The sequence below is a fragment of the Rhinolophus sinicus genome, linkage group LG13, assembly GCF_036562045.2.
Source record: "Rhinolophus sinicus isolate RSC01 linkage group LG13, ASM3656204v1, whole genome shotgun sequence".
NCBI classification, from domain to species: domain Eukaryota; kingdom Metazoa; phylum Chordata; class Mammalia; order Chiroptera; family Rhinolophidae; genus Rhinolophus; species Rhinolophus sinicus.
In genome coordinates, this window is record NC_133762.1 from 8,109,881 (window position 1) to 8,133,803 (window position 23,923).

The 23,923-nt window shown below is 44.5% G+C and overlaps 1 protein-coding gene across 1 annotated transcript in view; it reads right to left on the bottom strand.

Moving 5' to 3' along the window:
- Positions 1-23,923, bottom strand: part of MCTP2 (multiple C2 and transmembrane domain containing 2) — a 394,026-nt gene that overhangs the window by 196,434 nt on the left and 173,669 nt on the right. The gene's annotated exons all lie outside the window — the stretch shown is intronic.

The following is a 23,923-nucleotide window of genomic DNA, read 5'->3' on the forward strand; positions in this document are numbered from 1 at the left end:
CTATGACAAAGTATAATATCAAAGAAACAGTTTCCAATACAGGGTACCTGAAAATGCCAGATAAAACATAAAGGGCATGGCAGATTTCTAGATGTGGGATGGTTGGATGAACTTGAATAGGACCCACACCTCCCCCAGACAACTATTAATACAAAAGCAACAACTCTTGGAACTCACTGAAGAGAAGCTTAAGGGGTGAGGCTTGTGTGACTGTGAACCCTGAGAAGAGAGAAGCACACAAGAGGTTCCACATTTATCCTGGCTTCTTCCATGAAGACACTGTCTAGTTTTCTGTGGAGGGAAACAGAGGCCACGCAGGACGTGGTGGTCTCACTGGATTAAAGTTGCAGAAATGAGAATCCCACGCGGACGCACTGGCTGGGGTCTCAAGGGTAAGACCCCGGTGACTGGAGAAATACACAGAAGCTCACGAAATTTCTCACGAGCTCATATCAAGCCTTTGGCTGATCCCCCACCGGCACATGGCAGAACAAGAGGCCAGAGGTCCAGCAGAGGACGGCATCGGGAAGGCCAAAGAGAAGAGCGCAGATCTCAGCAGTTGTGTGTTGCCGGGGACTTGTGGCTGGGGCTCCATTTCTGACCAGTAGGAGGCGCTGTAGAACACAGTCCAGATGGACAGTGGAGACTCCAAAGGAACCGTGAACGAGGAATAAAGGCTACAATCTTGAAAGAAAGACCACACTTTAGAAGACGGAACTGTAGCTTAAGCCCAGGGAGTCCTGTCAGTGGGGCGCCATGTGTTTGCATAGAGTGTGCCCTGTGCAATCACAGTGGCACCATTCACACATCTGCGTAAATGACAGCCCTGGAGTGCTGTGACCAATGACCAATGTGACCACACCTTAAAAGGACGGCTTCAGTAACAAGGTAACTTCCTGCAATCCCTGTGCAAGCTTTCCTCATCTGAAAATGTTGGCAGTTGTCATTTTTGTCTTTTTTTTGAGCTAGTGTAAGACACTGTGTGCTCTTAAGGAAAGTTATACCAACCACACCTTAGGGCTCCTTCTGAGTGAAGTCCACGCAGAATGATGGCACTGCCACCAGCCTTTGGAGGAAGCCAAGAGGTGGCTAATGATCAGGGGACTGAAGAGTTGGAGAACATCTGACCCTGTCTCAGCATGATATGGCCGTAACAGGGGCAGATTAGAATATGCCAAGTGAAGCCCTAATCAACTGTAGCCTTTTCTGTTTGGAGAAAGAACACTTGGACAGAAGAAACTAGCCAGCACAGATGCGAAAGTTCAACGGCACTGATTTCCTAACTGTGCCCATGGAAGGGTCTTCCCTGCCTCTGACAGATAGATTGATGCCAGCGATTATTCCTATTCGTATGACTATTATCTCCTTTGCCTCCCTCCTCAATTCATGCAGACTTCTCACCATATTGATATCTGCTGAGCCCGCCAGTCTACAATTTATTGTAAATTACTTATCCGGTGCATGTTTGAAAACTTAGTGAAGTTAGTTAGTATGAGAAAGCCTTGCTAGGGACTCCATGTCCTAGAGGACGTAGCACATTGAGCTTCCGGGCCTGTGAGGCTGAGGGCCAGAGTCTAGAATGTGCTTCTCTCGCTGAGTGTGCAGGAGTCGGGGGTGGATGGGGAGGGCGACTTGGCAGCCAGCCTGCAGGCTGGTCATGTCCCGCCCTGCCTCCCGCTTCTGTGAAAATGAAACCCTGTGCGTAAATAGAAAGAAGACACAGACGCAAAGAGTGATAAGCGTCATTAATGGATGTTTGCAAGTCAAGTGATACAGCGGCTCCACAGAGGAGAAGGTTCGATGGCTTCCAAGTGTCGGCAAAGAATTAATGTAGACGCTGGCATTTGAGATGGACCTAAAGGGATGTGACAGCGTTCTTCAGACGAAGGTGGAGTGACATAAGGTTCCAGACAGAAGGAACGGTTGGCCTCTGTTAATCTGTTTGGAGAGACAAATGTTACTTGGTTAGGTAAAATGGTTGTTTGGTGAGTGACAAGCTATATTCTGGAGGCCCTGGGAAGCCTTCTGCTGGAGGGCTACTGGTTTCATCGTGAATGATGCCAAGGGGTCTTTCTGAATGCCTGCAGCTTTCCTGGGTCACTCCTCAAAGCAGTGTGGTTTGGAGTGAAGTGGAGGAGGTCTTCCAAGAAAGTAAGAGCTATACAACTCAAACGGATTCATTAAGGAAATGGTAGCCACAGTCCAAGAAGTAGACACAACAGGGAGAATTTTAAGGAGTGACAGACGCAGATGTGAGTTCCTTATTATATTTCCAACTATAAGAGTCCAAATATGATGATAGGTCTGAGCAAGTTTGATTGAATTTAAGAATGTAACCGGCAGTGCTCACCTAGTCACTGGGGAGTAAAAATACAGATTTTAGGGATTTCTGAGTTAGAAACCAAGGAGCAGACATCTAACAAGCTCCCTCGTGGATTTTAGGTCAGCCAGCAGGAAACATTTGGGGATCACTGATCCAAACCATCTCAGGCGTATGACTGTCTTTTCTTATTCTTGACAATACCTGGGTCTCAACTTCCTCGGGTAAGAATCCGCATTTGTTTCCAGCACCAAGATTCTATGGGATCAGAGACATTGAGCTGGCAACGTTATACCGTCCACAGATAAGCAGCTACAGTTAGCCGTCACAAATACACCATTTAGCCAGCATTTCAGCACCTCATTTATATTCTCGGCCGCTGAGCTTTTTATCCATGTTCTGCATTCTCACAGTTTCCCAGCAGATGGCAGCATGACCTCATGAAATGCTGTCGCGGATGCTTCATGGATTGTAGCCACAAGGTGGCAGCATTGCACAGTGTTCGGAAAAGCCGATTCCCAGGTGATTTAAAACAAGCTTCAGGTTCTCAGGATGCCACAGGGCATCTTGAGGCTGCACCCACTATGTGTTTTGCGTCTTTTCAGGTAAAAAAGAGTATATCTCCTGACAGGCTGGAATGTGGGCAGAAACTCTTTATAGCATGGCTTTCTTGTAAAATGAAAACTCTCCGTGGGTAGGATGGCACTGACAAGGGGACAGCCAGAAGTGGGTTTTGAAAGGTTTTAAAGAATTTGTAAGGCATAGGGTGTGGCAAATTCCATTCCCCAAGGTGATGCTACATGCAGGGGGCAGGATCTCAGGGTTGGAGGCCAGCGCCCCAGCCCTCCCAGGGCCTCGAGGTTTTCCAAGTCTGGATATTTTTATATGGAGTCTCTCCAATTCTCTAGTATTGGCAACTCATTCAGATAATTTACAGCAGGACAAACAAGGCACAACCGTGAGCCAAACTCAAACTTTGCCTGCCAGCCGGCAGCTCCTGTGTTCCTGGGAGACTTAGGGAGGTCAGAGTGAAGCCCTAAGGGGTCCAAAATGGGTGATGGGGGGCCAGGACCACCACATTTCAAGTTGGGTTTTCTTCCTTGAAAAGCCCCTTTCAATAACTTCCAGAACCCGTAACACTAAAAGAGAATGCAGATTTCCATAAACGTATTATTTTCTTCAAAGAATATCCCTAAAAGAAGTATTCACTATTTGAATTTTTAAATACTATTAAAACTGGTCCCTTAGATTATTTTCTTTGGCTTTACTGGCTGGGAAAAAAAAAATGTTTCTGCTTGTGCCATAGAAATCTTTCCATAAATAACAATTGCCATAATATTTCTATGTGACTCATTTAATTTTTTTGTCCATATTGGAAATTTGTTATTGTTCCTGATTATGTCAAGCAATGCATGCCTTTTGGGGACAGGAAGTGGGGGGGCCCTCAGACATTATATAAACAGTTTATAAGCCATAAAGAAGTAGAAAATCAATGTCCCGCAACACACCCTGCTCCCACTACATCATAGCCATACCTTTGCTTCCACTTTCGCAGACTTTTCCTGTGCTCATCAAAACGTATCAAGGGGAGATAAACACGCCACTCTAAGTACTTACAGTTTATTTTATCAAAAATGGATAATACTGGTTTTTAATGCAGTTTTTCATGCTATAGTATCATTTGATGAATTGCCTGAGATATTGATTGGGTTCTTCCGGTTGGAAGTCTCAATGCTTGATAGAGTAAACCTGCATTCAAATTGCAGCCCCAACATTTATAGGTAGCTGACATCCCAACTAAGCATAAGCCTGGCTTCGGTCACCTTTTTTAACGTGTTGAGGAAGTATTTCTATTTAAATGAAATGATGGATTTTATTTTAAATCATGGCTGGACATCAGCCCTTCCTAAAGGGCTGTCTTGAGGTCTCTGAGATGTTTATGACCTTTTCGACCTTAGAATATGGGTAATTATTTTAAGAGAGTTCCTATTAAAGATCTATCCTTGCACTTGGTACAAACTTTACTTGACTGTAACTTTTTTTTTTCAAATAACGTTATAGGCAATCTTTTTCTTTATAGGATGTGGGGTTAGCTTGTGGTCCCCCCACACACACACACACATCCCACCCCCCCTTGCTTTGGTTGTTATGCATACTTTCTAAACTTTTGTTGTTACGCTGGTCCTACAAAATGATTTTGAATGGTTTTTCCTTTTTCTCCAGAACATTAAAATAGCATCGATGTAATATTTTGTTTGATAATGTGAAACAAAGTTTTGTCACTGGGCTTGGTGCTTTTTACGATGAAGCTCTTTGACAATTTTCTTATCCAGTTTAGCTTAGTTTTGATTTTGTTTTAAAGCCACCCCCCGCGCCACTCCCATCATTCTAATATATGGCCAGGATGGAGAAATGCAACTTAGATCTCTATCTAAGTCAATGCTAATAAAGGCATATACGTATTTAAAACATGTGTATATCTATGTTTATGCATGTATGTTATATCTATATAATTATCTATGTTTGGTTTGGTTGCCATTTTGAATACTGCTGAATATAAATGTATGTTTTATTTGTGCTATAGATACCCCTTTCCAAATTTCATGGAAGACTTTTGCCTTCAAAATCGTATGTGTTTCTCATTTTCTACTTCTTAGTTTTTCTAAACTGAGCAGAGATTTCTGCATTCACAGAACCCAGCAAGTCTCAACCATGTTTACATTCTTTCCTGCATATTTCTTTACCCAGCAGCGCCTAAGCCCTGAAGAGCGTTCAAGGGTAAACATGATTCTTTATATAGACTTGGAGAAGAGGTAACCCAAGCAAATAGCATGTGACTCCAAGCCTTTGAAAGCTAATATTTAGCAACCTCTTGTGTTCTTCACTTTCAAAATATTTGTCTCTGAAAATAATGTGAGAACGAGTTTGTCAAGGGGAAGTCAAAGTGGACAAAACCCAATAGTCAAATGTTTCTCTCTCTCAGTGTCTGAAACTCAGACAGATCAAAGGGGCACCTATATCACCTGTGGTTATCCTGCAACAACAAAGCCGGTAACCTGAGATGCAAACTCTACACCTCAGTCACACTCCGTGGAGGAAAGAAAACTTAGGGTTTCAGTTTAAGGAATTTTTTAAATTATTTGGGATGAATAAAATGATGGGACTTCAAGACAAGGGCACACACTGCCAAATATACAATTATTTTCAAGGTTGGGGTTTCAAATTCAGTATTTTGTAAAGGAAAAAATAAAATCTTAGGTGATAATAAAAATGGATTTCGCTATCAGATTTGTTTTTTAGGAAACGAAATGTTGATTGTTGGTGTTTTGGGTTCAATGAAACGTAAACTCCCCATTTACATCAAATTTTAAGTAACTTTAAAAACTCACAATAAAATCAGACCAAATGTCAAGGACTTTTTAAAAGATTATTAAAGTCTGTTTAAAGGGTTGACAAATTTCAGATTACAACCAGATACAGACAGGAGATTAATTCTTTGCTTGGAAGGGCTAAGAGAACTCAAACCCATTTTTATCACAATTCTTGAAAGTGAAGAACCAAATGGTAGTCACATCTTTAAGAAGAAAATTAAAGTTATCTTTCCAAATTTGATAAAAGTTCAAAAATTGAAAGTAAACCTCTTCTAAGTATGTAGCTTTATTGCCACTGGAGATATAAGCCTTAAACTGAACCATTCACAGTAATTCATTCATTCAACACATCTTCAGTGATGTCAAGGGTTTCTTCCATAGGTCAAGTTCACGCAAGGGGGTTTAGTACAATACTGAATAAGGCAGACTAAGTCACTTTCCCCATGGACGTGACAGTCTAGCTAGGGAGGCACAAATAAGCCGGGAACCATAAGGCAAGGGCTAAGTGCCATAATGAGAGAAGGAAAGGGTCTACAGTGGGCATGCAGCCCATCCTGGAGAGTCCAGAAAGTGGTGTATTAGTGGGTTATCCAGACTATGGGTTGTTAGGGGGTAGCCAGGTGAAGGGGGATGTGATTCCATGCTTTACTTCCTTCTTCTGAGGGGCTGACACCAACTTCCCCATTAAGTCCTATGAATTACTAGAGAGGAGCTTGGCACTGCTACCTGGAGGCCCTGCATGTTTAGGCCTCAGTGACAGGAGACGGCACAAGGGGACATGTGTCCAGGTTCCAAAATGCCTGGGGTTAGAGGGACCTGTATTTCCCAAGGCTCCTATGTAGTACTAGAAAGCAGGCTGCAGTCCAGGTGTCCATGTCCCAAGGGGCTTGGGGAATTCAGCCTCATTCAGGCTGCTTGGGGGATCTGATCTGGGGACGGGGACGTGGATTTGTCTTGGCTTCAGTGAAACTCAACAAGTGGCAAGAGCCTGTTGAGCATGGTGCAGCCAGCAACTGGGAGAAGGAAGGCCTGATTGTAGGGAGAAGGTGGAAGGTTCTAGAAGGTGGGAGGTTCTAGAAGGTGGAAGTTCTAGAAAGTGGAACGTTCTAGGTGGAAGGTTCTAGACTGTATAGAGAGAAGGTTACCAAGAGCCATGCAGATGGCCACTGTAACAGGTAACCGGCAGTTCCAGTGGATGGCTCAGTGTAGCCCAGGAAAAAGCCAGCCACTGTGGGTCATTTCAGAATCCTAAGGACCCTTTGAAAGGTTTCCAAGAGCTGGTCTGGGGCTGGGAGGGGAGAAGAGCCTGATCAAGGAGCGGCTACTCAACTTGGTTTTGTTTTAATTGTGTTTCTGCTTCACTTGAACAAAGCTTTAGTTGGTTTTTTAGAAGTTTTAGAATCTCACACTTTATGTAGAAGTATACATCTTAATTTGGTCATCTAGTAGGTACGAATCCTTGGGGGATATGTGAGACTCTGATAACAGCAGCTACCTCCCAGGGTTGTGAGGATCACTTGAGCGACAGCATGAGTTAGGAGGTGCCGGCCAGACCACCGTTGTGTAGACTGAACACTGCACAACTCTGGGCAGGGGTCCAGCGGATGGCGCCCGGCTGAGTTCTGAAGTTCAAAATCCACATGGCCACGTATGGCAGCTCTGGCTGACACAGAGTAAGAAAGAGGATGATAATGAGAGAAAACCTGTTCTAAGAGTAGAATAAGCACAGTGCAAAAGAGGGAAGGTTGCAACAGTCTGGGGGAGAGGATGGGGAGCGTAAGATGCCGGGGGCACAGCATCCGGCCACAGTGCTCATGAGCTAGAGCGGTGTGACAAAATCCAGGCCTCACCAGCAGGTGCATCTGAGCCAGGCGCAAGGACTGGGAAGGACGGAGATGTGCAGGTGGCCCTACCCATGGAGAGGCTTCCGTGCCCGCCTCGGGGAACCTGCTGCTAATATTCCTGTCAGGAAATTTCCGGCAGACATTGATGATTTCGATGGAGATTTCAAACGCTAATAAGACAAGGATTGGGGAGCTGTGATGCATTTAGCATAGAATCCAGACATCGAAGGTGACCTGTGCGAGCCCAGTGTCAGCAGATTGACAGGCCACCTAGCTTGGGGGTATCACAGTGCTACTGTCAGGAGCACTTTGTGGTTAACCCTGGCAGGTTACCAAGGCGACTTGCAGAGGACACGTTAGGCTTTTGCCTGGTGACCTGGCTTCTTTCGTAGGGCGCAGCAAGACTTTGGTTGCAAAGCCCTCACTCTGAGAACAAATTTGCAACGAGGGGAAGGGGGAAAACAAAGATAAAAAGTAAGGAAATCAACCAAGACAAACTCACAGACCATTCTACATATCTTTGGGGTAAGGAAAATGCATTGCCAATTAATTTGAGATGGTAGGAAAAGAAATAAGATATGTGCTGTAATCACAGCTAGTTTTTCATTCTAATATCAGCTTCCACTCCACTGGACTTTCACACACACACACAATTAGATATGAAACATCACTCTTGCTGAGGTATGGATACTGTGTGTGTGTGTATGTGTGTGTGTGTGTGTGTGTGTGTGCGCACGCGCGTGTGTGCATGTGTGTGTACAATGCCAACCATTTAGAAGAAAGTGTGATCTTCTGAGATTATAAGACCTTAAAAAGCAGAATCTTTATAAAAACTGTTTTGTAAAACATATTAATAAACAATCTTAATTTCATTGCCATGAAATGACCTTAGATTTCATCCAGTTGAACCCCTATTGAAAAATATAAAAATATGAGACGCAGAAAGGGGAAGAGACTTTTGTAATGTTAGAGAATGAGGCCTGCTGGGAGACGATTCTCCATTGGTCTCTGATAGTTCTGTACATCTATCTTATGGGAGAAAACCTTGACTCTCTTCATTTATTATCATTTCAAGGATGTTTGTTGAACAAATGGCCTTGGAAGAAAGAGATAGTATTTGCTGGAGCACAGAGCAGACATCCTTGCTAAAAGATTTGGGTCCCCCCAGCTCAGGGTTCTTCTCCTGTGGCTCAAAGCACTTTGTGTGCATGCAGCCATTTGGTCCCATCTGCATATCAGCATTGCCCTCTGGGGCTTGGGGGCAAGAGAACGTGATGCAAACACGCTGCTCGCTGTGCTGTAAGTAATAAAGTCTTTTGTCTCTGACCCAGGAGTCCTGTGTTTCCTGCCAGCACCCACAAAATGGCGACAGGCTAACTTGTTGGCTTGCGAGTAGGACAGAATCCCAGACCCTTCACAATTGTTGAGGAGAGGGAGGGTGTAAAGCAGAAATTCTCATGCGTAATGAGGTGCTGTGATGTTAGCTGTTTGATATGTGGTTTGCAAAAAAAAATGTTGCTTTTCCTAAAGAATATTTTCTAAATCACACACACACACACACACACACACACACACACACACACACAGTTCAAGCCTCCAGTAGGTTACAGATGACATGATTCTGTGGAGAACTTACATTTTCAAGCATATTCCACTGTCTCAGGTTGCAAACCAAGCTAGAAATTGATCTGTGCCAAGTGCCTGGTAATATTTCCAGAATTTTCCATCGGGAATTGAAAATCAGGAGCAGGACTTTCTCTTCCTTCATCCCCATAACACTACTATTCCAACTGTATTTCTATGGTGTGCCTCTGGGTGTCATTTCTCCTTCCTCCCGAGAGTGCACCAAGAACTCATTGTCATGTGTCTACAACTCGAGTATTTTAAAGTCCTTCATGGCTCGTAAGGATGTGTCTCTCCCACATTCTTCCATCTAGCAGTGTTTGCTCCGGGTGCCCAGGGTTTCACGGCTAACCCCGACACTGCCACTGCCGTCACCATGGCTGCCTCGCAAGAGAAGGCCCTTGTGTTTCCCTGTTCTCCTGAGAAGCTCTGCCATAAATCCTGTGGGCTTCACTTGCCTTTTACCCTCCCTGACATGCTGCTTTGTATTCCGAGCATCCGACGGGATGCCTTTCGGTTTTACTGCCTTCACCCGGTCTTTTCAAACAAGGTCACGCTCTTTGATCGGCATGACTCACAGCTTGCGCCCACCCCATCCTTTCACCCATGGGCGTCAGGTTTAGCCCAGGAGATCTGACTCGTGAGAGAATGAGGAAATCCGAGCTGCCTGGCCGAGAAAACAAGGGCTCTGGGGGTGACTGCAGCGATCTTCTAGGAATCGTGAGCCACGATTGGAGTGTGCACAGGCGACTGTACTCCTTGGCATTCAAGAAACATCTTAGTCAGGGCACCCGCCCGGCCCAGACTAATAAACACTTCAGCCACAGTTTCAAGAACAAGGCAATAATTCAGGCTCTTGAACCCCAAAGCAAAATTGTACGGATGATCATTAGTTTTGGAATCTCTCCTAACCTTTCAAATCCATTTTCGAGCAAGAGCACGCTTTCATTTTTCTGTCTTCCCCGGCTCTCTTAGGAACCATGCACATTTAATAAGTAGAAAGAAAACTAAGGATTCCAGACGATGGTAAGGCAGGCCATGGAGGCCTTGGGATACTTCTTTGGCATAAACCAGAATGTTCCATGCAACAGTAAAGGGTAGTTCCTCTTTCATGTATGGTGCTAATTCTATTCGGCGTACATGTAACTTTTCCGGCCCCCCAAAAGTGTCCATTCTTTTTGGCAAGAAGAGTGCTGCAGTTATATATTTTGTAAAATCTCCTGGCTATCTCCTTTCGCAAAAGGGAAGTTCAGTTGATATTGATAGCCTGGGAAATACTGTAGAGCACGGTGTAGGGTCTGCCAGGCTAGCCCCAACAATGTCCATTGAGCGACAGACATGTTGCTTGCTTCTCAATGGCACCTCCGCCTTCTTTCCTATCTGATTGATGGAATGTTCCGGGGGGAGGGATGGCAGACGGCAATCACACAGGTGTCCGGCGACTGCAGACGCTCCTGTGGAGTCTAGGTCCTCTGAGATCCTCGGCAGGTCTCCATTGCCTCAGTTGCCCTTAACTCCCAGGAAGCTGACAATACTCCTTGGGGCCATGGTTCTAAAAGCACGTCCTTTCTGCTTCCAGTGACGACACTGTCCCATCAGGCTCATCTCTCAGTAGCACACTGGTGCTTACCGAGGGGGGTGGATTAGAATTGTGAGCGATGTGCTTAAAAAAATCTCCCACTAACCCTCTTCCTCACTTCCAACACACACACACACACACACACACACACACACACACACACACACACACACACACTGTTTGCCACTGAATTCCAGGAGTTTCTGAGGATGAAGCTGAGACTATTCAGGACTCCTGTGGATAAACTGGGCCTGTGATTTATGATTTCTACCCCCTACCAGACCTGATTAAAATCTATGCGTTATTTCATGGAATCGCCTGTTTGGAAAGGAATACAGTTACGATTGAATTTACCCCTCTTTCCAGGTGAGGAATGGTTTATGCTGTCTCCTCTAATTTAAGGACACACAGCCAGTGTCCCCTCTAGAAGTCCCTTGAATGAAAATGGATGTGAGAGTGACCTATTTTGTTAGAACCCTCGAGCTGGAGTACTAGCCTGGCATAAACAACGTGGAAAGAAATGTGCCATCTCCAAGAAATGTAACCCCTAAGGCAGAGTCTGCCATTTCACTCATAGAGCCTCCAGGGTTATATGTCTAAGGCACCCAGGAAAACAAGAATTTTATTTGATAAGATGCCGGCTTCCCATCGAGGTCCCATCACAGGTTGGAGTTACTTAGAAGCACAAAAATGAAGCTATCGAGAATGTCACGTGACTATTCTTCTCTTACGTGATCTTGAACTTTTTGCAGCTGCAACTTATCTAAACATTGTTTGAGATGGTTTGAAGGGGGAGCAGATCATTTGTGTCTCTTGATCAGGTCTGTATCTGTGTATGTGCACTGAAATCCCATGGGGAGTTTTGTCAAACCTCCAACTCTGGATCTATGAAATCAGGCCCTGTGATCTGGGCCGCAGGTATATAGAACTTGGCTCTCTTAGGGAAGTTCTAATGCATATCTCAATTAAGAATCATTGATTTTGACCTTTTAGCATGTATATACTTGGATTAAGTCTCTCTGTCACAGAGATCCATTTACGGATACAGTATTTTGTACAGCTCTCCTTCCTCCCCATTTCCTGCGCTTCCCTGTGCCCCTGCACAAAAAATGCTTGTACTGCAGCGTTTTGGCACTTGACAGACATTGTAAGCAATAGCTCTATGAAAAACTTTTGTTGAATTTACTTTAAAGATATTGAAGACATTTCTCATAGCAGTTTTGTTCAAAGACCCCTGTGAGAAGTGCCTCTTTATCTCAATTCTAGGAATAATTACATTTTTCTTGAGAGTCTATTTTACTTTTGTCATATAGGTCCTATGAATTATAGTAATGATTGCACATTTTTTTGTTATTTTTGTTATTTAGTGAAGATTCTTAGAACTAAATTTTGACCCTCTTTAGTTACACTTATCCACTATTTTCTAAACGTTTTTATAACATTCAGTCCATCGAAACACGTGTAACCCTTTTTTTGTTTGTTTGTTTGTTTGTTTTCATGTAACTCATTTTTATCTTTAGTTGATATACCGTGTGTATATTTGAAATATGCTTAAGTTCAATGAAATTGAATTAAATCAATTAAAATGTTGAAAAATAGCAACTTAGAATGAGGAGAAGGCAGAAATTTTCTCCTTTCCATTCTCTTTAAGGCAGGCTTGCATATACTAACCTTGAATTATCAAGAATGATTTAAGTTTCTCTACTTGAGTTTCCCAGTTTATATTCTACTATGCTCTGATAAAATACGCTTCGCGTGTACACTCCAAATTTACAAACCACTTTTCTAACTATTATTGCATTTGACCTCCATGAAATTCTGAAATAGGCAGGGTAGTCATTCTCCTGATGATACAGAAGAAATATCATGTTAAAATGCCTACCTAGTGCAGTAGGGAATGTGAATTTTCTTTTTATTTCCCTCCTATATACATGAAATGTCAATTCTTTCCATTCTCCAAACTTTCAATCAGACTTAATGACAAGGAGCAGAAAGCACGCTCTATTTTCATGTTTTTCTATTTTCCATCTAGTGCTATATACTTTTCGTTGGAAAGGTTTTAACATAATGAACTATTAAAGAAGGAGAGGCAAGGTCCTCTTTGGTTGTGTATAGATTCATCACCAAAGCCTTTTCAAGGTAGGTAGGATCCATGTTAATAGATTCTGTACAATTTCTTACATGCCAAGACAAGCCATTCTAAGAAATTTTGATATGTCAAATCTTATGCTAAGCAATTCAGAAAAAAAAGTTTCTGATTCAAAGGCCGCATCTCTTCTAATTTGAAGTCACTCTATCTTCAATCCTAAAAAAATACGGTATTGACCAGAAAAAGGATACACAATATATTTTATAATCTATACAACTGAACTATTGATCCAAGAGTCTTGGGCTAATGCATCGTGCATTAGAAGAATAGGTAATAAATTCAGAGCAAGGGAGCTAGTTAATTTTCAGTGAGTTTACTTCTTGGCAGGCAAACTACTGATAGTAATTTTTGCAGGTCACCTCCCTCACCCTTGCCTCTGCCTCTCTGTGTTAGACAAGTTTAAGTCAGCACATGGCATTGGTCGATGTGACTAAGTGAGCCGTTGTTTATGGGAAATGATCCATTATATTTATGACACCCGCCAGCTGGTGCTGTGTGCTCATTTCCAGGTGTCCTTGAATTTTGATTACTATTATTTCAATGGGACTGATTAATTCACTTTCAAGGGGAAGATGAATCAAATTAGAAGCATAATAAGACATCGGTTGTTCAGATTTAGATGGGAAGACAAGTTGAATTAGTTACGATGTTAAATGTAAATGTATTGAAAGAGACATTTACAGTTGTGGAAGAATGAAATGTGTGTCCCTTTCACCAAAGAGAGATTCCTTTCAATCATTATTTATATACAAACAAATAGCTACAATTATTCCTGCAAGAGGAAAGTGAAAACTGTTAAACATGGGAGCATAAAACTCAGGTTTTAACATGCAGGGAGCTGTAATAAAATGATGGTGGGTAGTCTGGTGTGAAAAGACAGAATAATGTGGTTAACTAGATGTTAACTAGATGAAAGTGATTGATCTGGGCTCAGCCCTTTTCTACAATCACTCGATCATTTCACCTTCGTACCCTACATAGATTATTGTTAGAAGATATTAATAAATTTGATGATTATTGGATGTGTTTTCTGATTGATGTGAAAAATAACACCATTGTGGAACTACTAATGTTCAATCAATATGTATCGATTAAGGTCTCAGACATATCAAGCTTTCACCTTCGGGAGTCAATCTTAGTTGCGAACATTGAATAAAAACCTATTTATTTAGCACTAATAATATTTTGTTATTGTTTCAGTAGGACATATTATAGGAAACTGGCATCCCCACACAATAAGCAGTGTTTTGTGCTTTAAAAATCCCTGGCTTATGTTTACTTACTTTCGTCATTTTCCTTTGGTTTCTAGAAAAATGTAAAAGGGTGCCTTCCCTGGAATCTTGAGGTGTGTTAAACTGAGCTATCTTTCTAACCACAGAAAATGGTCATTTCCTTTCATTTAGTGTTCATAGTATATAAACAGTTTCCTGAACCGATATTCCTGAAGATGCTACATTTGCCAAAAGCCAAAAGAATGCACTTCAGAAATGGAATAAGAGGAATGGGGCACTTACATTCAAAATACATGTTTCTGCAGTGACAATGGCCGCAGTGAGGAAGGAGAGCACGGCAGGTGCTGGAGTCACACCTGGGTTCTAATGCTGCTTCTGCAGCTACTGCCTACGTGCATCGGGACAAATCTCTCAACCTCTCGAAGACTTAGTTTTCTCATCAGTGAAATGGCGACTACAATATTGTCAGGCGGTCACCGAGAGGACTGAATGACATGCCGTGCATAATGCTTGTAGCCTGGAGCCAGGGACGTTGTCTACAGATTTCATCCCAGTCAGCCGCTATCCTTTTATAAAGGAAAGTGCATAGTCATTCTGCTGTTCGATCTTGTTTTATCCTGCCTCTGTCCCTTACCAGGTGTATGGCTGGGGGGCATATCGCTTCACCTTATTGATCTTTAATTTTTTTATTGGAAAGATGTGGTTACCTAAAGCCTGACCTACAGACTTCAGGATCTGTCTTTACCTGCAAGAGTCTTTTAAATCTTGGCAAAAAAAAAAAGTGGCTTTCTAGAAAAGAGAGCCCTTTTCGAGAGGCTGGGAGCTGAGGCAGGCATGCAGGTGTGGTGCCCAGATCCTGCTCAGCCTGCCCAGCTGTGGTACCTGACGGCTGGCATCTTGCTGGTCTCAGGGTGGCTGCCGGCCAGGGAATGAGCCAGGCAGGGATGTAGCCAAGGGCAGACCCCAGACAATGAGTGAGCAGCTGTAGCGTGAGGAGGTGCCCCCCCCCCCGCTGGAACCCCTCTTGTGGGCATTCCTTGCTTGGAGATGCCCTGAGTGGGGGGGTCTGGCAGAGACAGCAGATCTGCAATGTGCTGTGACAGTACCCATTGCCCCACCCTGCTTCTGCCCTTGTCCTTTCACAGCTGTCACTCCGCAGTAAACCTTCTCACACCTAACTGCATCTCTGTGTCTGTGCCTGGAGCACCCATCTGACACAAGAGCCAAAGGGGAAAACTCCAGAGAATCCACAACAATCACGAGGCCTGGGCAGGCTGCTGAGGACCAGATCTGGCAAAGACGGTCAAGATCAACAGCAGTAGAGTGTTGAACACCAAGGTCAAATAAGGTTGCCAGGGTCAGGGGGCGGAGCAGGAGGTGGGGTGGGTGGGAGCCTCAGAGGGATGCCTAGTGTGGGTCCTCATAGAAAGCCTCAAATCACCCAACCAATGTGGAAGGGCTCTGCTAACTCCCAAGCTATCCAAATGCAGGCAAGTTTTCGTCTGTGTGACAATGCAGTGAGTGTTTGCACCCTTCAGCATCGGGGCATCTCCTAACAAGATTTTGGGAGCGTGCTCCAATGACCCTGTCATCAGCCTCTCAATCCAGAACCAGGACAGACCTGTGGCGTGGATATTCTAAAGTGTGGGTGAGACCCAGCCACACTGTGATCCCCTCATGCAGACACAGACCTTTTGTGCATTTGAGCCACGATTCAGTACTAGCCTGTCATGACAAACTTACACCTAAGAATTAACACGACAGCCATCAAATTCAGAACATATGGAAGGGACCCAGGGTCTCTGAGGCCCGTGGAGGTCAGGGTTTTGCCTGAGCTGCCAGTTCCAGATTCTTCCCTGAAGGGAAAACACGCTGACTTCAAGTGTTTCAATGACCTGAATCGATACAACGGAAGATTAAAGATGCAGAATTGTCAGGATTTGCCCTCAATAATAGCATCTTTATGGATTGGGCCTTTATGAGGAACTGTGTTGAGAAACAAGCAGATACATAATTAATTGCTGAGCAAGAACGCAACAGATTTGAGGCCACTTCATTCAGCATTGCACTGCCATGGGCATTTGGTAAAAGGTGCGTGAGAGAAAAATGCAGTTAGGTTCATTGCCTTTGAGCTCTTGAAACACAGGCATTCTCTTTTAGGGACATAACTATCTCGGCTTCACGACATCTGTAAGATATATAGCTGCACTTTTTTTTTTTAAGCGCCTTACGTGACCAATTTTTGTAGAACCTCTCAGTTTAAACATGTAGCAGGAGAAATGAACTATAAAGAAGGGCCACTCCCACGATGCTGTGATTTCCACTATAAAGATACACCTCAGGGCTTCCCACTAAGGACCTAAAACATGCAGAAATGTTCAAGTCATGGGGGCAAAGAAAACCTGTATTTCCAATCTTGGGAAGTGTGAAAAACACGAGGAGAGCGCTTAAAAATGTTGCTTGCTACTTAGGAACACAGAAGTGGTGAGTTTTGCTTCTCTCATTGTGTCTGGTATATGAAGTTTAGAAATCTAGCAACATTTGAATATATTTATGAATACTATTGTTTAGCTGTCTTGGTTGAACTTACTTCTTATTAGAGTCCACGTCTGTTACAACTGGAGCTTTGGTGATATGCTGAGAATCCAACTGAAGTCACCGGCACTTAACTGTCAGTAAATTACTCGGAATTCTGACCTTTTCTCTTCAGTGTTAAACAGATGGGTAAAATATGCCTTATGAGGAACAGACATTTAAAAAGAAGGAAAAACAAACTTGGCTTTTGCCACTTGGGCCTAATCGGCTTCATTCTTTAGCGACTACTATCAAAGACTTCTTTTTGATGCACGTTCATAACTTTTATCCATTTCTAATGGATGGGGCTTCATTTGTTAGAGGCAAGGAGTACTGGGGGACCACCTAGAACCCAGTTCTATTCATACCCATGAGTTAGTCCTGTGAGCTGGACAATGCCTGCGAACCCAAGGCTCGGTCCCCTTAGGTTTGGGTGAAGGAGCTAAAATTGGATTGGCTAAAACATTTCGGTCTAACATTTTACAATCCTTCACTCTTCCCCATGCTTATTTCTTAATTTTATACATGTACACACACAGATAAAAATTTTACATGAAACAGAAACCAGAGGTGTCTGAAGTAAACCAGAATAAGGAATCTGAGACTATGTCACCCTGAATGCCTGCCACCGTGGGCCAATTGCATTCCCGGAGAAACCTTAGGAGTGTCTGATGCTCAACCTTTCAAAGTAACGTTTGCGGTATCAGATTCTGAAAGGTCCTGTACGTTTCGGAATCCCTTCAAAGGTTGTAGAAACGGCATCTCCCTTTCGTTACTTTGTGCCTTGAGTCCATGAGTTTTGCGGCAGCACGGATTCTTCTTGACAGCAAAATTATTCTCTTTTCCTAATAGGCTTTTTACTTGGCTTGGCTTTGTACTTATAAGCAGAGATGCACTTGGATTAGCCGGGTCATTTGGGAAGGCATGTCTGACAGATGTGCCCAGTATGATTCATATATTTGTTATTGCTGAAGACATACAATTGTTTTCATCTTCAGCAAGCTTGACAGTTGAATCCAAACACATTTTCATTGATTGCAGTGTTTGTTATATTTTCAGATACTTTAAGAGCCCCAATGATTACTGTTCTGTGAAGAAAGTTTCTTTTTTCTTCAGTAAGCCCTCATAGGCCAATGCTACTCTTCCCTGCGGAGCTCCTACGGAGTTGGAGCAATGAATATGCTCAACTGTCTTTTCTTGCTCATTCTTAAAGAAAACTGCTAACAAACTAAGAAAGAACTGGATTTTTCTAGTTTCTCAAGTGAAATATTCAGGACTCCCCAAAGATCAACATTCATTTTGCTTTTGATGTTAACAAGAATATTTTTCTGTTCCCTTTCTACTTGGGGATTATATTAATCCAGTACCATATATAATTTTCATGGTTGTATGGGATCATGATATGATTTATACAGTATAAATAGCATACACATGTATTACAGAAATAGCATAAATACTGAAGACGGCTACTTACTAACTGAGACCTTTGGGTAATAACTAACTTCTCTGAGACTCAGCCTCCTCGTCTGTGAACTTGGCTACTACTGCCCTCAAACATTCCTGTAGGAATGAAAAAAAGGAATGTATGTGATTTTGCAGAACAGTGCCTGGCAAGTAGTATGCTCAAGAAATTAAATGATTGTTTTGGCATGGAGAAACATCCAATTAACTATATTGTCTGAATCATACTGTCCATTTTAAATAATATTTTATAATCTAACTTAAAAATGTTTGTAAGTGGGGAAGAAAAGTTTGACAAAATATATTGCTCTGGAAATTTTCCTCTTTATTCTGGGAACTACACATATTATGGCCAACTGATGAGTGAACTTGGTACAGGTCATTGGAAATGCAACTCCCCCCCCCACCCCGCCATTCTCCCCCGGCACCCGTCCTGGGTTTAAAGAAAACTTTTAAACTGCTTCCTTGTTTTTTAAAGCTTTTTAAAGGTAGGTAGTGTAAATTAACTCATTGGAACTTGTGAAGTGCATTGTAAATGTTTAGTACTGATGTAATTACCACATTGACACCAATCTCAGACAAACATAACTTCTACATTGAGTAGCAGGAACAAGAGTCCCCTTTTATGGATGCTTCTGGGGAATTCTTACATATTAGATAGAAAGATATCTCCGTTTAAGAATTAAAGGAAATAAAAATCAAGGTGTACTCTTAAGAGCTAATATGGATCAAATATAACCAGAATCGATGAACTCTTTCATTGTTCCCAAAGACAAGTCATATACTTTCATCTTTATCGACGGGGCAAGTTTTAGAAAAGCTAAGTTGAAATCTTTACGGATGAATTTTTTCGGGTTTACAAAGCTTCGGCCAATTATAAAAGCTTAAAGGATTATGCAATAACCACTCCCCTGAAAATGTTTCTAGAATATAATCTATCTGCTAAAAGTCACTTGGTGAAAATGTGTCTAATGCAGACAGAATTCAAGTGGCTGGCTTAGCCACTCATCCAGTAAGGATCAAAGACACTATAGGGCTGGCTCTCAGGTGAGGCTGGAGAATGACACAGGGAGATTTTATGGGGGTACCAGGGAAGGATCCCTTTTAAGACACCAAATATGAAACTGAAGACATTTTAAAATGGCCCTAGTTCCTGAGAGAAACTGAGAAGCTAGGGCAGGAAATGTCTCAAGCCCAGTGATGCCCTGTTAAACAAGTGGCTCCTGGAAGGGGTGGTGAGGAGGCCCTGACTTCCAGTTTGCCGATTTCTGTAAATAATCCATTATGGCTGATTTCAAGCTGCGAGTGTGAAATCACAGAACCCACCAGTGGGTACAAATACTACTACTAACGGGCTCTTGCAAGCTGGCTAAGCGGCTCCAGCCCATCACCGGCTCATTCTGCAATGCTGGCCCACCGACGCCTTACTTCCCTATTGGCTTATCATAAAGTGGAAACCTTTGTGATTCATCATTTCTCTTAAAACTCTTATGTTTTTTTTGGGGGGTAGGGGCATAGGACGTAGGGATCAACGTGGTTGAAGTAGGCAGATCAGAAGTGGCAGGTTGTATAAGCTGAGGGGGTGTCATTCATACCAGTTTATGTGAAGGGTGTGCCCTGGAGTTGTGCAGGCATGAGGCTGCTCAGCCGTGTGTGGTGGCCCTGCTATAGCCCATCTGCTTAACTTCACCACACACACACACACACACACACACACACACACACACACACACACACATGCCCAGCAACTCACCATCCGTGACATCACATCTGCTGCTCCCTGTGAGGCAGCTATTCCAGCCCACTGCCCCCTCAATCCTAACGGGACCTGCTTCTGCTGGGGCTCCGCTATTCCTGGTGCCCCTCACAGGCAGTGAGAGCAGACGAGCGGCTGGAGCCCAGGCTGAGGAGGGCCCTCTGACAGCAGTGCTCCGAAGCCAGGTGCACAGCTAGGGACGCAGCCTGGGAGGGGAGGGGAGGAAGCTCAGGGAGCCTACAGCCCTGACACCCGCCCCAAACACTTGGGCACAGTATCCCTTATCTGGGGGCGGAGAGAGAACACATCAGCACTTCCTCACGAAGCTACGTCACCCCGAAAGACCCCAGCAGTCAGCGGCTTCCCCAGCTGAGTCAGGGCTTTCCGAGCAGCCAGGGGACCGAATGAACACTGTGTGGGTGATTCTGCGTGGGGCAGTAACTCAGGGCTTGTCCCAACTCCGTGGACGGATGTGAGCTTTGAAAAAAGTACAAGTTGATTGATGGTGTTCATTTGGACTTTCCTGGGGAGAAACTCGCTTTGGGAGCCTAGGGAAACAGACTCTCCGTGTGGTGCCCAGTGCGTGCAAACCCTGGGAGAGTTCCCGAGGTCTGGATGTCCGGGGCTCAGATGTCGAGGGCTGCCTCCAGCTACCCACCGCCCTCCCCCAGCAGACTCTGGGCAGGAACCCTGGGGAGTCCAGTGGTATTGGAATCCTGGGGCGTCTAGAATAGTTTTCATGGGGAGGGGTGCGGTCTCTCCATCCCAAGTCAAGGGAGTATTACAGATGAGAGGTGCTTGAAACAATAGGGAACTAGGTATCCCCTGGCCAGGTACTCGTTTTGCTGCAGAAAACTGCAGGCGCACCCGGATGCTAGTACTGCTCAAGGGAATTCTTGGAAAAATGTCTCTCCCCTCCCAGAGTCGCTAGACCCTGAAGAGGGAGAGGAAGCAGAGGGAAAGCACCACAGACCACACCTCTCCTTCACGTAAGGAGAGGCAAACCAGGTAGGCAGGGATGGCAGGAGACTGCAGCAGGAGACAGGACATGACGAAACTGCACGTTCTATAATGACACCACCCACTGGAGGTACACGGAGGGTCTAGGATCTGACCCATATGGCACCGTGGCTTGGAAAAGAGATGCCAAAGGACAGGGTTGATGGCGATCACTGGAAAGAAAATAAACGAGGGTTTCAGGCACTGTTTGGAAAATACATACATGTCGTGGGTGCTTAGTAAGGAGATTCAACTTCCTGAATGCCTAGAGGACTCTCACTCTTTGTTAAAGCAACGACAAGAACAAAAAATGACCTTACATTTTCATGATGACCTTGTGAGGAGGTTATCATAATTCCTGTATTACAGAGAAGGAAACTGACACTCAGAGGAGGTTAGTGAAGTTTCCAAAAGCTACACAGTGAGTTAGAAGAGCGATCTGAGCCAGGGCCCCCCGTCCCGCTCTCTGACAGACACCGAGCCACGCTGTAACCACAGCTTCTCCATGGGAGCTATTTTAATTATACACTAATCCCTAAATCGGGGATATTAGTCATTTCCTTCTGGGGTGGAATCCCTGAATGGTCCAGATTGCAGGTCTGAATTAGGGGGACACCCTCTCTCTGTGCTTCATTAGTCCACATGGATCCCCCCACACGGGTCCTGGCCAGTGAGAGTCACACACCTGCTGTCTCAGAACCAGAGGGCTGCCCTGCTCAGTTGGCATTTATGTGGCCCTGTTTTGCAATTTCAGATTCAAGGCAAAGGTACAGCCCATGTGGTAACTTTGGCTCCGCAAGCAAAGCTCTAGACAATGTCCAGAAAAGGGCTTTGACCATCCGGAAAAACCAATGGGTCACTGGACTCCACCTGGAATGGCCCCAACAGTGGATCTCTTGGGGTGGGGGGTGGGGGGAGCTCTGTCTGTTGTCCTCCCACCCTGCAAGTAAAATCAGAGCCAGCCATGGCCTCCGTCTCTCCCTCGCACCCACACCCATTTATGAGTATGAATCACAGATTTCCAAATAACAAGCACGGACCGTTTTTGTTTAAACACCCACCTCATGGCCCAGACCTGCCAGCCTCCTGCCTGTCATGTGGATTCTGACCGGCCAGCCCGCTGAGGGGAGTGTCAGGGTGGTGGAGTTACTAAGTCAGTGCCCAGGAGGTTCAATTCTGACAATTTGTAGTGCAATTACCAGCTGAGCTTGGTTTAGAACCTGGCCCTGGCCCTCCCTGAAGGGTGTGGTGACAGAGCCCAGAGGCCTGATGTGGGTGAAAGCCTTGCTGTGCCGTATTGGGAAGAGGATCAGGTGGGTGGAAATGGAAGGGGACAAAGGATATTCCAGGAAGGATGACAGCGGCAAGATGCTGTGTGTGGGGTCACTCTAGCTTCCTTTCCAGTCTCTAGAAATACACTGCTGGGAAATCCAATAAATCTATGAGCTGCACGGGCCAGCTGGCTTCAAGATAACCCCACCAGCTTCTTGTTTAGGGCACAGGCCCGGCTCACAAGTCTAATTTACACAGGGGCTTAGCTCTTGACGGGGACAGCCGTCCTTTCTAAGCATCGTCCCCTCCCTGTCCGGAAGGCGTATGTCACACAAAGGGGCTGTGTCCTGACAGGGAGGGAGGAATAAAACGTGAAGGCTCACTAGAGCTCTGAATTCTCCCCCATCACTCACAAAATACGAATGAATGATCCTACTTCATGCTTGTAATTGTGTATTTACTGTAAAGGGCTGTCATAGGTATTATCCCCTTTGATAATTACAGCTAACCTGTCTGGTGCTTGTACGTCTCCTTTGACAGAAGATCAAAGGAAAACATCCGAGCATTTGGACCGGCACAATAATGGTGGCATGAAAATCAGCATGGAGGGCCTTGTCCAATGTTCATTGATATCCCCCAGAAAATATTTCAGGTTAGATCTTTCAAGAATTTATGCTCAGAATAAAACCTACCAGAAAAGCATCTTTCCTTAGGAGTCAGAGTGCCTGCTTCTAGTTAAGTGGTCATGCCAGTTATGTTTCCCTTTTCTCCCAGGCTGCCAGGAAGACCAGTGCAATGACCATGGGCAGTTATTGCAATTTTATTAGCCCCCATGCTTAGCATGTTTCCTTTCTCCTTTCCATTAGGTGCCTTTTTACCCCCCTTCTCATTAACCTGTTTGTATACAGAGACCTCAGATGCTCTGGGAACTGGAAGTCAGCTGTGAATAAACACATGAGTGTAAGGAAAAAAACAAAGAAGCAAAAAATGTAAGTGGCAGAGCCTGGCTGCAAAAGCGGACCTCCTGATTTCCAGGGCAGCACGTTTTCCACATCCCCACACCACCCACGCTGGCAGTTCTGGTGTGATTCTGCCAGAGGAACCCCTGGAACTAGGTTTGTTTGCTCCCTGAGGGATGGGTGGCAGGAGACTTGGGCCATGGTGGCACCCCCAGCAATGTGCCCTCGCCTGCCTGGACAGGGGGAGCTCAGGCTTTATCAGAGCCAAATGGTCTGGAAGCCGCTGGCCACGTGCACTGCTGTTCTCTCTCAGGGGAAACCCAGCAGTCTTTCCTTGAAGGAGAAAATTTAATTACAAGATATTTACAAACATATTTGGAAAGGAAGGTAAGGCAGTTATTCTTCAATTAGATAGAAGCTGGTTTTAATCGTCTTCCTGGCAGCGTGTCCCCATGGGAGGTGGGTGCTCGTGCAAATGAGGGCGGAAGGAGGGGTTGAGGAAAGGAGCTCTGGGTTTGAATATCCCTCCCAGTTGTGTTGGCTACCATGTTCAATCTCAAGTTCAAGGTTTATGGAGCTATTTTCCGCTCTCCGAATCTTGCTTCCGTAACTGTGATGTGGCTTCACGTCTTCAGGAGCCGGGCAACTGTGGCTGCCCTGGGCCAGAACAACTGACATTCAGCAGTATCCTGCTGGAAAATTCCATACTCCTCAGGCCCACCGTCCCAGAGAGAAGCGTGTGTGAGTATGTATGCTGGAGAGTGTGTTTGCACACGTGAGCAAG